Source organism: Amblyomma maculatum, chromosome 1, assembly GCF_055883805.1.
Source record: "Amblyomma maculatum isolate TAMU_Amacu chromosome 1, ASM5588380v1, whole genome shotgun sequence".
NCBI classification, from domain to species: Eukaryota; Metazoa; Arthropoda; class Arachnida; order Ixodida; family Ixodidae; genus Amblyomma; species Amblyomma maculatum.
In genome coordinates, this window is record NC_139344.1 from 477,419,565 (window position 1) to 477,431,739 (window position 12,175).

At 45.4% G+C, this 12,175-nt stretch overlaps 1 protein-coding gene across 1 annotated transcript in view; it reads left to right on the plus strand.

Moving 5' to 3' along the window:
• The window catches only part of LOC146210045 (uncharacterized), a 37,421-nt gene extending 30,577 nt beyond the window's left edge, over positions 1-6,844 (plus strand). The window contains exons 4-6 of the mRNA XM_084581647.1: positions 4,636-4,793; positions 5,688-5,845; positions 6,579-6,844. The gene's annotated coding sequence lies outside the window, so the exon portion shown is untranslated. The remainder of the gene's footprint in view (positions 1-4,635; positions 4,794-5,687; positions 5,846-6,578) is intronic.
• The last annotated feature ends 5,331 nt before the right edge of the window (positions 6,845-12,175 follow it).

A 12,175-nucleotide genomic window follows, 5' to 3' on the forward strand; every position in this document is an offset into this window, starting at 1 on the left:
TCTAACGAGGCTCCTCAAGAAGACTGAAGTTTTGTTTATCACTACCAGGTTGTTGCTTAATTTATGTGATATTTGATAATGGTTTTGAGGCGACATGTCAGTCATGCAAGAGCCTGTTGCAGGAAATATGAGTCAACTGGACCAGTTACAGGTTAATGAAAACCAAGGACAATGGAGGCTTGATTTACCCCGCAAAGGAGGTAATCAAGCTTTGTCAGCTTACGAGCCCCTTCATTAACAGTATGATGAAGTCTGAAGAGGTCCGGCGAAGTAGCAAGTTGTGTAAACTTTTGATTTCATCATTGTTTTCTCCCTACACAGTACCTGCAGCTAATCTATAAAAACAATGATCGTGTCCATGCTAAGGCGCTATGCAAGATATCGTTAAGTTGCTGCCCCCACTGATAGCGAGCTGGGCTGGAAATGTCAACTCAACAGTGGAGCGCGTTTATGGCTATGGCACAAAACTCTCACAAGAAAGGTTTTCCGTCTGCGATTGGTAATTTTCTTCCTTTCTTTTGTGTGGCCAATAAATAAGCGTACTCGACTGCTCGCTGAATCTCGGCTGAAGTTGCGCTCTGAAGCGTGAACATTCTTGTGATCGCAGCTAAGAGTTTCACAACAGGAAGACTCGATGCGCGTTCTTTCATTGAAAATTACGAACCAGCAAAATTGTATGGGTTTGCCAGCAGCCAATAAAAATAGTAATAAAAACTTTCGGCGCATATACCTAGCACCTTGAGGCAGACCGGCTCTATCAAACGCGCTTACTTTGTCCGGTCATGCAAAATGCGGGAAGCCATGACGGATAGTGTTCTGGCGTGCAAAGTTTAAGGTCTCCAAATGAGTCGAAGATCCCAGGTTATCATCTAGATTTAATCTAATAAACACCTTCATATTTCAACCGTAGCATTATTTGTCAGAATGAGATAGAAAGGTTGGTTACATGTCGCATTTTCACAGAGGTTGCTCATAGTAGGACATTTTTTATTGGATAGCGCTGGAAGCTTAGGACAGGTTGACATCAATTTGTGTATAAAAGCTGTATGCAGGAATGAGTAAATGGTATGAAAATGACACACGAAATTCGCGACATAGTTAATCAAGTGGTTATGCATTATGCTACCATGGCAGCTGAACAGCTTCGAATTGTTCACATTTTCATGTGACAAAGAACTAGATCCGAATGCAACATCACGGTAATGCGAGCTCTCCAATCTAGTGGTCTTGAACTACCGTCACTATAAGTTTATCAGGGTACACTCCAGTATACATCCTTGCCGAGCAAGCGCTAAGTGCTGACACGGTCACACTAGACATGACAGTATATACTAATTCGTGTTGCCATACTGTGTAAAGCGGAGCTGTTATATCCTTAAAATAAAAGGCTTCTACCTAGCCGACGCCTTGCTCCAAGCGCAGCCAGGCGCAGCTCTGCGCGCGCGGCTGTCCCCGAACGGTGGCGCCATGGCGGTGGCGACTGGAAGTAGGCGCCTCCCGCCGGTTTCGGGCGATGTAGCAGGCCGCCTCCAGTGCGCTTCCATCGAGCGGCCGTGTATGTACACATACAGTGATGCTTCACTTGAACAAAGTTCAAGGGACCTTAGGAAAAAGTTTGTTGAAATGAAAGTTCATTGGACTGAAATAAATGCGTGGAATATTGTTTCCATTAGCTTAAAGAAATATTCAGTGCAGTCGTGTCTGACTCTTCGTGACCCTATGGACCATGTCACGCCACGCTTCCCGGTCTCTCACTATCTTCCTAACATCACATAACTTCATCTGCAGTGCCTCGAGGATGCCATCTAACCATCGCGTTCGCTGCCTACGACTTCTCCGGCGACCCTCAACCTTTCCCAACAAATCTTTCTCCGGCGACTCCTCTCTTCTCATCAGATGACCAAAGTAGCTGAGCTTTAACTTTAGAATTTGACCCTCCAATGAGCAGTCAGGGTTTATGGTCGACAATATCGACTGATTTGATCTTCTGGCAGTCCAAGGAACTCTCAAGAGTCTTTGCCAGCACCACAATTCAAACGCGTCAATTCTTCGGCGGTCAGCCTTTCTCACAGTCCAACTCTCGCATCCATACATCACAACTGGAAAGACCATAGCACGAGTTATACGGATCTTCGTTGACAGACTAATGTCTCTGCTCTTTACTAGGCGGTCAAGGCTAACCATTGCTCTCTTTCCCAGAAGCAGGCGTCTCCTAATTTCATGGCTGCAGTCTCCTTCCGAGGTAATCTTGGAGCCCAAGAAGAGAAAATCTGTCACAGATTTTTAGGTTGTTCAAATCTTATGTGAGCATATTTATTTGTCACTGCGCTGATTTGCAAGTGAAGAATGCGTAACCTTTTGCAGCACTTTTGAAAAGACTATAGTGGTTTTGAACTCGATTACTGTGGAAGCTCCTGAGAATCTTGCCTATCACAACGGCCTGCTGAGGAGAAAAGGCTTTCATTTTCTCCAAGCAGATCATGGTTAACCAAAATGCACACATTCGCAATTCTTGGAGCATAAGGGCCTAGTAGGGCTGAAGATCTGGCTTTGACTGGCTATGACTGTACAGCTAATTAAGCGTGCAAAGACAGATATGGATTCATCGGTTACAAGCTAGTTTAGACAGCCAATTCACTTTAAAGGTAAATAACGGCCACTTTTCTTCACGGGATTATGAAGAGTGGTTCTTAACATAAAAATATGCTACAAAGAGTGCGGACTATGCTTTTTTTAGCGCTCAGTATGACTTTGAATACACAGGATAGCACCGCGGAAAATGTTCGTTGAAATGAAATGAGCAATAACTGAAGTTTGTTAAAATGAAGTGCGTTTGCATACCAAGATACTTTGTTGGGCGAGTTGGTACTTATTCATTATTGATATAAACAGCGCGAACACGAAAACAAGGGACAAGAAACAAGAAAGCCACAGTACATGCGCTCAATAAAGTGTTCAATAAAGTTTCAGTGGGGGGGATTTAATAAAGTTCGTACAACTGAATACATCGTCGAAGTGACGTTCGTTCAAGTGGTATTCTGTTTTTCTGTGACTAAATGAGAACATTTACTTTGCTCAAAGCAACATATACAAAAATATTTACTTTCTTGCTAGTCACCAAGATTTGCAAATAACTTCCGAACTCATTTTATTCACAACCTAAATAAATGCATCGTTAACCCTAGAGCCAAATAGTTACTAGCAATAACAAAAGTAATATGTTGATACTTATCTGTTGGAGAACATTTTTTGTTTGTTTTGTGTGTTTTTGAGTTCTGCAAACATGAGGGGGCTTGTTACAGAAGGGGTGGGCTGCAAGACGAAGGGAAGTATCAGTGTGGCGGCCCATTTGTGTTTATCAAATAATAATGCATCCTAACATGTAAAACGAATGCCTTTACAGCCTGCTAAAATCTTCTTTTTTAAATTGCATGCTTGGGTTCTGCCTGGATAAACATAGATGGCAGAGAGAGATCTTTCTGCCATGTGGTGTGAACTGTATTCTGTGCAGAAAGCCAGAAGCTGTCGAACATGTGTTTATAGATTGTTGTGATTGGGTTTTTTGGGGGCAATATCCTACAGTGAACTTTGTTCAAAGATGTCCCTTTAAACCCCCATGGAATTTGGTTCTCAGGTGTTGAAAATTACAACAGTGTTCTGTAAGATATGATAAGGCTATTAAGCTTGCATAGCGCATGGAAGCGCCGAATGGCTGTTCGCCATGCTGATCTTTATTATCAGACCTATCCAAGAGTATAATGAGGGTTTTGTCCAACAGATGATGTTTTGAAAGTTCAGCCATGTGTACCTGTGTTTATCAATGTATTTGAAAAAGTGATCAGTTTGAATGCGATAATTAGAGGTATTGTATCTAAACAAGCTCTCGGCCAGCCTGTAGTGTTTGTGAAAAGGCAACAGTGACAAGAAGGGTGTTTTGCTAGAGCTTTTAAGGCTCTTAAATCTGTGCAGCTCTGCTTTAGTACATGCATTGTCTCCTGTAAATGGCTAGTTAAATGATTTCTGTTCATTTTATTACAAAAAGTCATTCTAAATCTTTAGATAAGCTTGCTCACCTCTATTGTTTGTTTGCATTGTGTTCACGCATGCTATAGCTGGAAATGATGCAGTATTAAGTTACAAGTAAATAAATAAAAGGAGCAGCAACTACATTTCCTTCGTCCGCACATTTTTAAGAGAAACATACATGGGCTCATTAGATTTTAGTGTTGTTTGCAACTGTGTTTGATAGTGAAAGATCTTCCTGTCATTGCATAGAAATCTTTCAGAAACTTCTGAAATAGTTTGATACCTGGTGGTGTAGAGGTTGACTTCCCAGACAGTAATGTGTTCCTATAGTACCGTATGCATGCACAATAGATAAACGTAACCCCTTGCATATATCACTGAATCTTGAACTCTAGAAGAGAATTTTGTGCACAAGCATTTTACTGTAGTTTGCCTCTGTGGAGCATTGTATTTCTAATTCTGTGCTTCTATTTTTATGCTGTTACTCAGCAACATATGAAGTATTCCTTGTTTGTTTCTGTTACTTGTGCATTTGGCTTTTCCTTTTTTTATTATTCAAAATAACTTTCTTCCTGCTGTTCTGACTAGCGTTCTCGTATGCATATGCAGTCCTCTTGATGCTTCATTGAGCCATATCTGGAGACTCCCTGTTGCCGTGGTCTGTGCCGACAAGTAAAAACTAGGCAACCTGACTTCCGGGACAAGTAGCAGTGGGACGTAGGTGCATGGTTTCTTCAGCATCCATGTGGATTTCTTATAAAAGACAGGTATTTCTCCTATATTTGACTTTCATATGTGATCAAGATTTTACCTTGGTGACAAGCTCTTGAAAGAAAGGATGGACATGAATGGCACTTTCTTGATTTCTTACTCTCGGGAATACACTATTACGACTTGTTAACTGCATATGTAGCAAAAATTATGTGTGACTGCATATTCCAGCAGTAAGCTGCATGATTTTTTAAGGATGAAATAATTTAGCTCCTATTGTCGGTAGCCTACTTTTGACGAGCCAAAGCAGGCAACACTAGGTACCAAAATGTGATTATGCGGGGCCGGGTGCGTTTTAATGAGACAAGCTCTCCACGTTTTAAGCCTTTGTACAGGGCTAACGTGTCTCCCTGAATGTGTCTGGGACACATGCAAGTCTTGTATCCTCAAAAGTACCTTGTCTAAATTTAAATAAAAGTAGCGCCAACCTATTTTGAGTACGACCAGTTCAGCAGTAAGCTCAAAATTGAAGCAAAAAGGCATTCATGTCCTGTGCGATGTCAGTGCACGTTAAAGAGCCCCAGCTCGTCGAACGCTCTGAAGTTCTCCCCTACAGCATCTCTCATAGCCTGGGTTACTTTGGGATGTTAAACCACATAAACCAAACCAGTCATTTTTTACCACCCCATCTGACTTGTCTTTCCACGTATCTCTAAAAGATAGTGCCTACATAAGACTTGCCACTATTCCTGAGATTACCTAGATTAATATGTATTTATGTATTTTATGATTATGTAATTTTTCTCAGTGGAGCATTTCGTTTGCAATTCTGGGCTTTTCATGCCGTCACTCAGCAACCATATGAAATACTCCTCCTATGTTTCTTTTACTTGTGCATTTGACTTTTCCTTTATTGTTCAAAAAATCTTTCTTCCTGCTGTTCTGACTAGTGTTCTCCAGATATGGTCATTTGACCATATCTGGAGACAGCCTGTTGCCGTGGTCTGTGCCGACAAGTAACAAGGCAACCTGACTTCCGGGACAAGTAGCAGTGGGACGTAGCAGCGTTGTATCTTCAGCATCCATGTGGACTTCTTATAAAAGAAAGGTATTCTAAATTTTGCTTTCATATGTGATAAAGATTTTACCTTGGTGTCAAGCTCTTGAAAGGAAAAGATGGGCATGAGTGGCGCTTTATTATTTTCTTACTGTCTGGGAATACACTATTGAGACTTGTTACCTGCATATGTAGCAAAAAGTATGTGTGACTGCATATTGTAGGGTAGCTATAATGTACTTCATCATTCCCTATTATTGCTCTTGTATTCACCTAGGTGCTTGGTGTAGCCGGTCTCCTTCAGTAATTACTTAGGTGTGTGTGTTATCTGCTATGGCTAACATAGGCATCACTCAAGAAAAATGGGAGCAAACAGGCATAGTGGCATCACTTGCTGGTAGCATGCACTAAAATGTATGTATACATACTGATACGTTGCCACTCAACATGTGTATTTGCTTGATGTAGCAAATGGCAAAGGAGAGAGTTTATCTGATGACCAAACATACTGGCGTGTAAATTTCACTCCTTTGTTTCCTGGGCCCCTATTGTGATAAACTAATGTCGAATGATATAGAGGATCAAAAGGAATACAACTAAACACAGCAATAGTCTCTATCTCCTGAGCGTGTTTTGCAGGTACTAGTTTGTACAGAAAGTAGTTGGAAACCAGTTAGTATATTTTGAGGAAAAAGGCATCTGAGTGAAGAGAGATGTGTATGATGCTAGCACAAAGCGTGTGAAATTGGCAGAGAAATTTTGAGCATGTATATTTCTTTTCTAGGTGACACCATGATAAATTTGATATGGCTTCTACATCAAACACACAATGTCATTGCCATCGGAAACCAAGTGTTTCTGTGTCAAGGGTTTGTGCAATAAATGAAGGTATGAATTTGCATCTGTTTCTTTCACCACTCTCACTTTTCATGAAATATTACACGCATGTGAACAGTGAGTACAATACACATTATTATTGGACACTTGAAATATAGTTAGCATAACACAAGATATTAATACTTTGTATGAACACGATTCTTTAAAATAACGGTGGCCATTTATCGGAACACAGTCGTTACAGTTTCCATATACGCTATCAATAGGCTAATCATAGGAGGTATAAATACGTCCTATCTAAATACATTCTATTCAATCACGGTGGCCAGTTGTCGGAAGGGAGGTCATACATAGATCATACGTGTTCTAAAGACTTTCTTTTGATGGTCGATAGCTTCTATGATCATATTGTCTAAAGACATCGCATAAACTGATCATAGACATTTTTGTAAGGGCAAGAAATCGACGCAAGCTTCGTTTATCCGCTGGTTTGGGGAATGAAGAGACAGCGGCCGTCTTCTCTGGGTCTGGACTAACACCTCGAGCGCTGCCGAGAAATTTCAGCTCGTTAAAAGCAAAGTGGCATTTTTCGGGTTTTAGAGAGAGACCGGCAGATCGGATGGCCTCGAAGACAGCGCGCAAACGTTTCAGGTGCTCGTCGAACGTGTCCGAGAAAATCACAACGTCGTCGAGATATACGAGGCATGACTTCCACTTCAGACCAGAGAGTACAGTGTCCATCATTCGCTAAAATGTGGCAGGGGCCGAACACAGGCCAAACGGGAGCACTTTAAATTCATACAAACCGTCCGGCGTAATAAAAGCGGTCTTCTCACGGTCTCGCTCGCCAATCTCTATTTGCCAATATCCACTGCGGAGGTCAAGGGACGAAAAGTAAGTGGCATGGCGAAGGCGATCGAGGGAATCGTCTATGCGTGGCAGGGGGTACACATCTTTTTTCGTGACGTTGTTGAGGCGTCTGTAATCCAAGCAGAACCTCAAGGTTCCATCCTTCTTCGCGACGAGGACAACAGGCGAAGACCAGGGCCTCGCCGACGGTTGGATAACGTCGTCCTGGAGCATTTTAGTTATTTGGCGGCGGATGGCATCACGTTCTTTTGAAGACACCCGGTAAGGACGCTGACATAGTGGACGTTGGTCATCGGCAACTATAATTCGATGCTTCGTTAGTGGCGTCTGTCGGACCTTGGAGGTTGATGCAAAACAATCGCGAAACGAATTGACAAGATTCTCTATGCAGCGTTTCTCACTGGGCAAGAGGTGCGGATTCACATCAGTCTGAATGGCTGTAGGCGTCGCATTGTCGAGGTCTGACGTGTTGGATAAAGCGTACTGGCCTGTAGATTCTCCAAGTTCTTCAAAATAAGCGACCGTCGTGTTCGCCGTCAAATGTTGGGGTTCACATGTGAAGTTTGTCACTAGCACTTCGGCTTGGCCACGGACAAGTTCGACAAGGCCCCGAGCTGCACAGACTTGTCGAGTTAGAAGCAGTGACATGTTAGCTTCAGCAATGCCGCGCGTGCCGGTGCTGTGATCACATTCGACTGTGACGAACTTGCTCGCACGCGGAGGGATCGTTATGTGGTCGTCACAGACGCGCAACATCGTTTCCGGAAGTCCGTGGTGCTATCAACAGCTCGCTTGGTTGAAAACGATACCATGAGCTGCTCCCGTAGGTCTATAACAGCACCATACTCTTGAAGAAAATCCATGCCGAGAATCAGATCTTTGCAGCATTCTTGTAATACTGCAAATGTGCCAGTGAAAGTAAAACCGCACATCTCTATGCGGCAAGTGCACATGCCAATCGGCATCATTACATGACCACCGGCGCCACGCATCATTGGCCCAGACCAAGGCGTCAGAACCTTACTGAGTGCCGTGGCTAGCTGGCTGCTCATGACGGAGAAATCGGCGCCGGTATCCACAAGGGCGGGCACATCACAACTATCGGCGGTTACAAAAATTTCCCCGGAAACAATGCGTTCGCACCACGTCGGTAAGTTCATCAGATCGAGTCGTCGCCGCTCGGGCCGTCGCGTCAAATCGTCGGGTGGAGGCTGTTTAATCTGAGACGTAGCGGCGGCCCCACCCCCGGAGGTCGCCGTGTTTAGTTTTCCCGGTGAGGGGACGTGCCTCTTAATTTCCCAGAGGAGGAGTACCGACTGGGCGAAGCAGAACGCCTCGGAGATGTCGATCGCGACCGCCGTTGTGGTGACGTTGGCTGCATCTCCTTAGCAGCCAGGTACTCCTCAATCTCCTGTGGTCTTTCGCCATAGCGGGGTCGAGGCGCATTTGGTGGAAATCCTCTCAAGCCTATTCTCCGGTATGGGCAATTGCGAAGAATGTGACCAGGTTCGCCGCAGTGATAAGAGAGCGGTCGTCTGTTGGGCGTGCGCCACAAGTGTGCCTTGCTGATAGCGGGACGCTGGTATTGCTGCGGCTCGGCGGGGCGCACATCTTGTTGCTGCTCGGCGGGGCGCATGTAGCGAGGCGGTGGTCCGACAACGGGACGGAATGGATCTTGCTCGGGGGCAGGTCGACGTAAGACATCACTATAAGTCATGACGCATGGCTCCGGTTGTGGTGCTGGTGGTGGCTGCACCGCTCGCCAAATTTCATCACGGATGACGTCCACGGTAGCATATTTCTTTGCAGATGGAGCATTCAAGTGGAGGTTTTGCAGCTCTTCGCGGACAATGCTCCTCACAAGCTCCCGCAATGCCTCGTCCCTGGCTGCTGGCACGGACGCGCAGCAGGATGTGACCGTTACGCTTGCCTGGCGGCCGTATTGGGTACTCCGTTCCTGCTGGGAACGTTCCATGCTGGTAGCTTCTCTCGCGAAATCTGCGACAGTTCTTGGGGGGTCGCGCATGAGGCCAGCGAACAACTGCTCCTTCACCCCGCGCATGAGGTGCCGTACCTTCGTTGCCTCAGGCATGGTAGGGTCGGCCCGATTGAAAAGCCGCGTCATGTCCTCGACAAACATGGCCACACTCTCATTTGACTGTTGAGACCTTGAACGAATTGCAATCTCTGCGTTTTCTTTGCGCACACTCGAACTGAATGTTGTAAGCAACTCACGGCGAAAGGCTGCCCAGTTGACAAAGGACGCCTCGTGGTTCTCAAACCACTTCTTGGCCGAGTCTTGCAGCGCGAAGTACACATTCATTAGCTTCCGCTCGTTGTTCCATTGGTTAAATGCAGCTACACGGTCAAAACTGGCCAACCAGTCTTCCACATCCTCTAACCGATCACCATGAAATGATGGGGGTGATCGCGGTGCGAGAAGGACGAACGGTGGGGCGTTGCTGGAAGGCGGACTTGTCTGGCTGCTCGTCGTGGATGTTATGGTTCGTAGCGGGGTGGACAGCGGTTCCAACGCAGGTTGTAGGCCTCGGAGGCGACGGCTGGCTTTATGGACAGGAGTCGCGTCCACGCGTTGATGAGCAGCGTCACTGACGTCTTCGGGGGCAACGTACATGGGATCTTATCCTGCACAATCCACCAAATGTCACCAACACACGTAGCAAGCAGCACAACAACCGAGCTGGCCCTTTTTAATCAAGCGAAAAACTCGAGAGAGAAGAGGATGACGCTTAGCCACGTGCCAAGACATTCGGCCACTTGGTGGCGCCAGAAGATGGTCAGCGGTGTGGCAATATTATAACTCTAGCATGAGTTATTTGAACGCATGCGCGCCTACACAAATACAGTGTTGCAGTGGCGGAAAAGCAGGAACTGTCGAGACTGAGAGCATCTTCTAAGTGCGTTAACGTTGACAATTGGAATTGACCTATGAAATTATACAACATGCTGCTTAGCATATGGACAGAGAATTTTCCGTCACTATAGTTGTTTCACATAACGGACATAACCTTTAAGGTACAAAAGTGGCTTATTGAGCCCTGTGCTCTAAAGCGCCGCTCCAGAAGAAATCAGATCTTTAGCTCCATTGCCGCTCAGGCCAAAACCGACCATACCTCACTGCTAGGGGAAAAAAAAAGCAAGGAAGCAATCGTGATTACTGCAACAAATGTTTCCTTGCTTTTTTTTGTGCTTTGCCGAGGGTGGATCCATGTCGTCAGTGGTTTCAAACCGCGCTGTCTACGTTGGCTAGCTGCCCGCCCCTCCTTTCATCCTTTCTGCAATGGTAAGAAAAAAAAAACAAAGCGTACGTTATGCAGTGTGCTTTGCTTGCAGGACGGCTAGAAGCTTCCCCTCTCCGCCAATTCAAGGCCACGCTCCGACGGCCACATTCGTCCTTCCCGCGCATTGGACCTCACAGACATCTTCAGCCACCCTCTCACTACCTCCCATAGAATAAAAAATTTAAAGGGTTCAACGCTGCTGAACCAAATATTGAGAGAAAGCATTAGCTGCCGGTGACCGAGCGTTCTTCTCTTTTTCTTCTTCCTTATCCTACATATAAAGCCCCGCTTTAACCAACCCGTATAAACGTGCCCTAGTGGCCTATAGGGGTAACGTGAATGCCAGGGTCCTAGCAGGCTGATTGTGACATAACCGTCCCATGTGAAACAAGAGAACCAAGTTGGCAGCTCCTGCCAGCCCACACATAAAGCCCCGCTTTAACCAAGCCGTATGAACGTGCCTGACGTCACCTACCACGTGAGCAACAGCTGCGCCTCTAGCGCGCCACGTCGACCGCTTTTGTGTCACGTGGGGTGTGACGTCACAGCGTCACGTGGGTGCGGCCGCGCTACGCCGAACGCTTGAGTTGGTAGCCTAGCTCTCACCCTATGGTGACGTGAGGTGTGACGTCACAGCGCCACGCCGCGCCACGCCGAAGGCTCGAAACCTAGAGTAGTATTGCTTTCGCAATAAAACCCAAAATAAAAAGAACCCTATAGCCCTTTTGTGCCACGTGAGTGCGCGCCCAGGATCTGCAAAAATATTCTTTCATCTTGGGTATTCGCATCACTGATGGCGGACAAAGCGATGAAACGCATTCTTTTTTCGACACCGTAGATGTATGGGCCGAAACGAGAGCTCGGGAATTAATTCTACTCAGTTTCTTGCCTGGCACTTCACTCCTCGCATAGCTTAGGTTTTCAGGGGAAATAAAACAAGCCCACATCGCTAGAACAAAAGGAAGAAATGACAAACGGGGAAATCGACTTATGGAGTTAGCTTTGTGCTAAGTTCAGATAGAACTCAGGAACAGAGTGGTAAATTGCTGCTCAAAGCGGCCGCGTCACTATCAGCGTCGTCTTATCAATCTCAAGTCTCGGTCAACTAGACTGCATCGGCTGGCGTTGCATACGGCTGTGCACATGCCATGAGACTCATTGCGATGTCGTAGAACTACAGTGAAACTACAGTTTCGGAAGCCGTAGGGCTTCCGAAACGTCATTTCGTTTTTATTAAACTTTCATTTGGTCAGTGACCCTATAATTTTCTTTAGTGAAATGAAACGATTTCCGACAATTTTTAACAGATTCATTTCATTCTTGAGTTATATATGATTATACATTTAATTATTTGTAACACAACTTACGAACC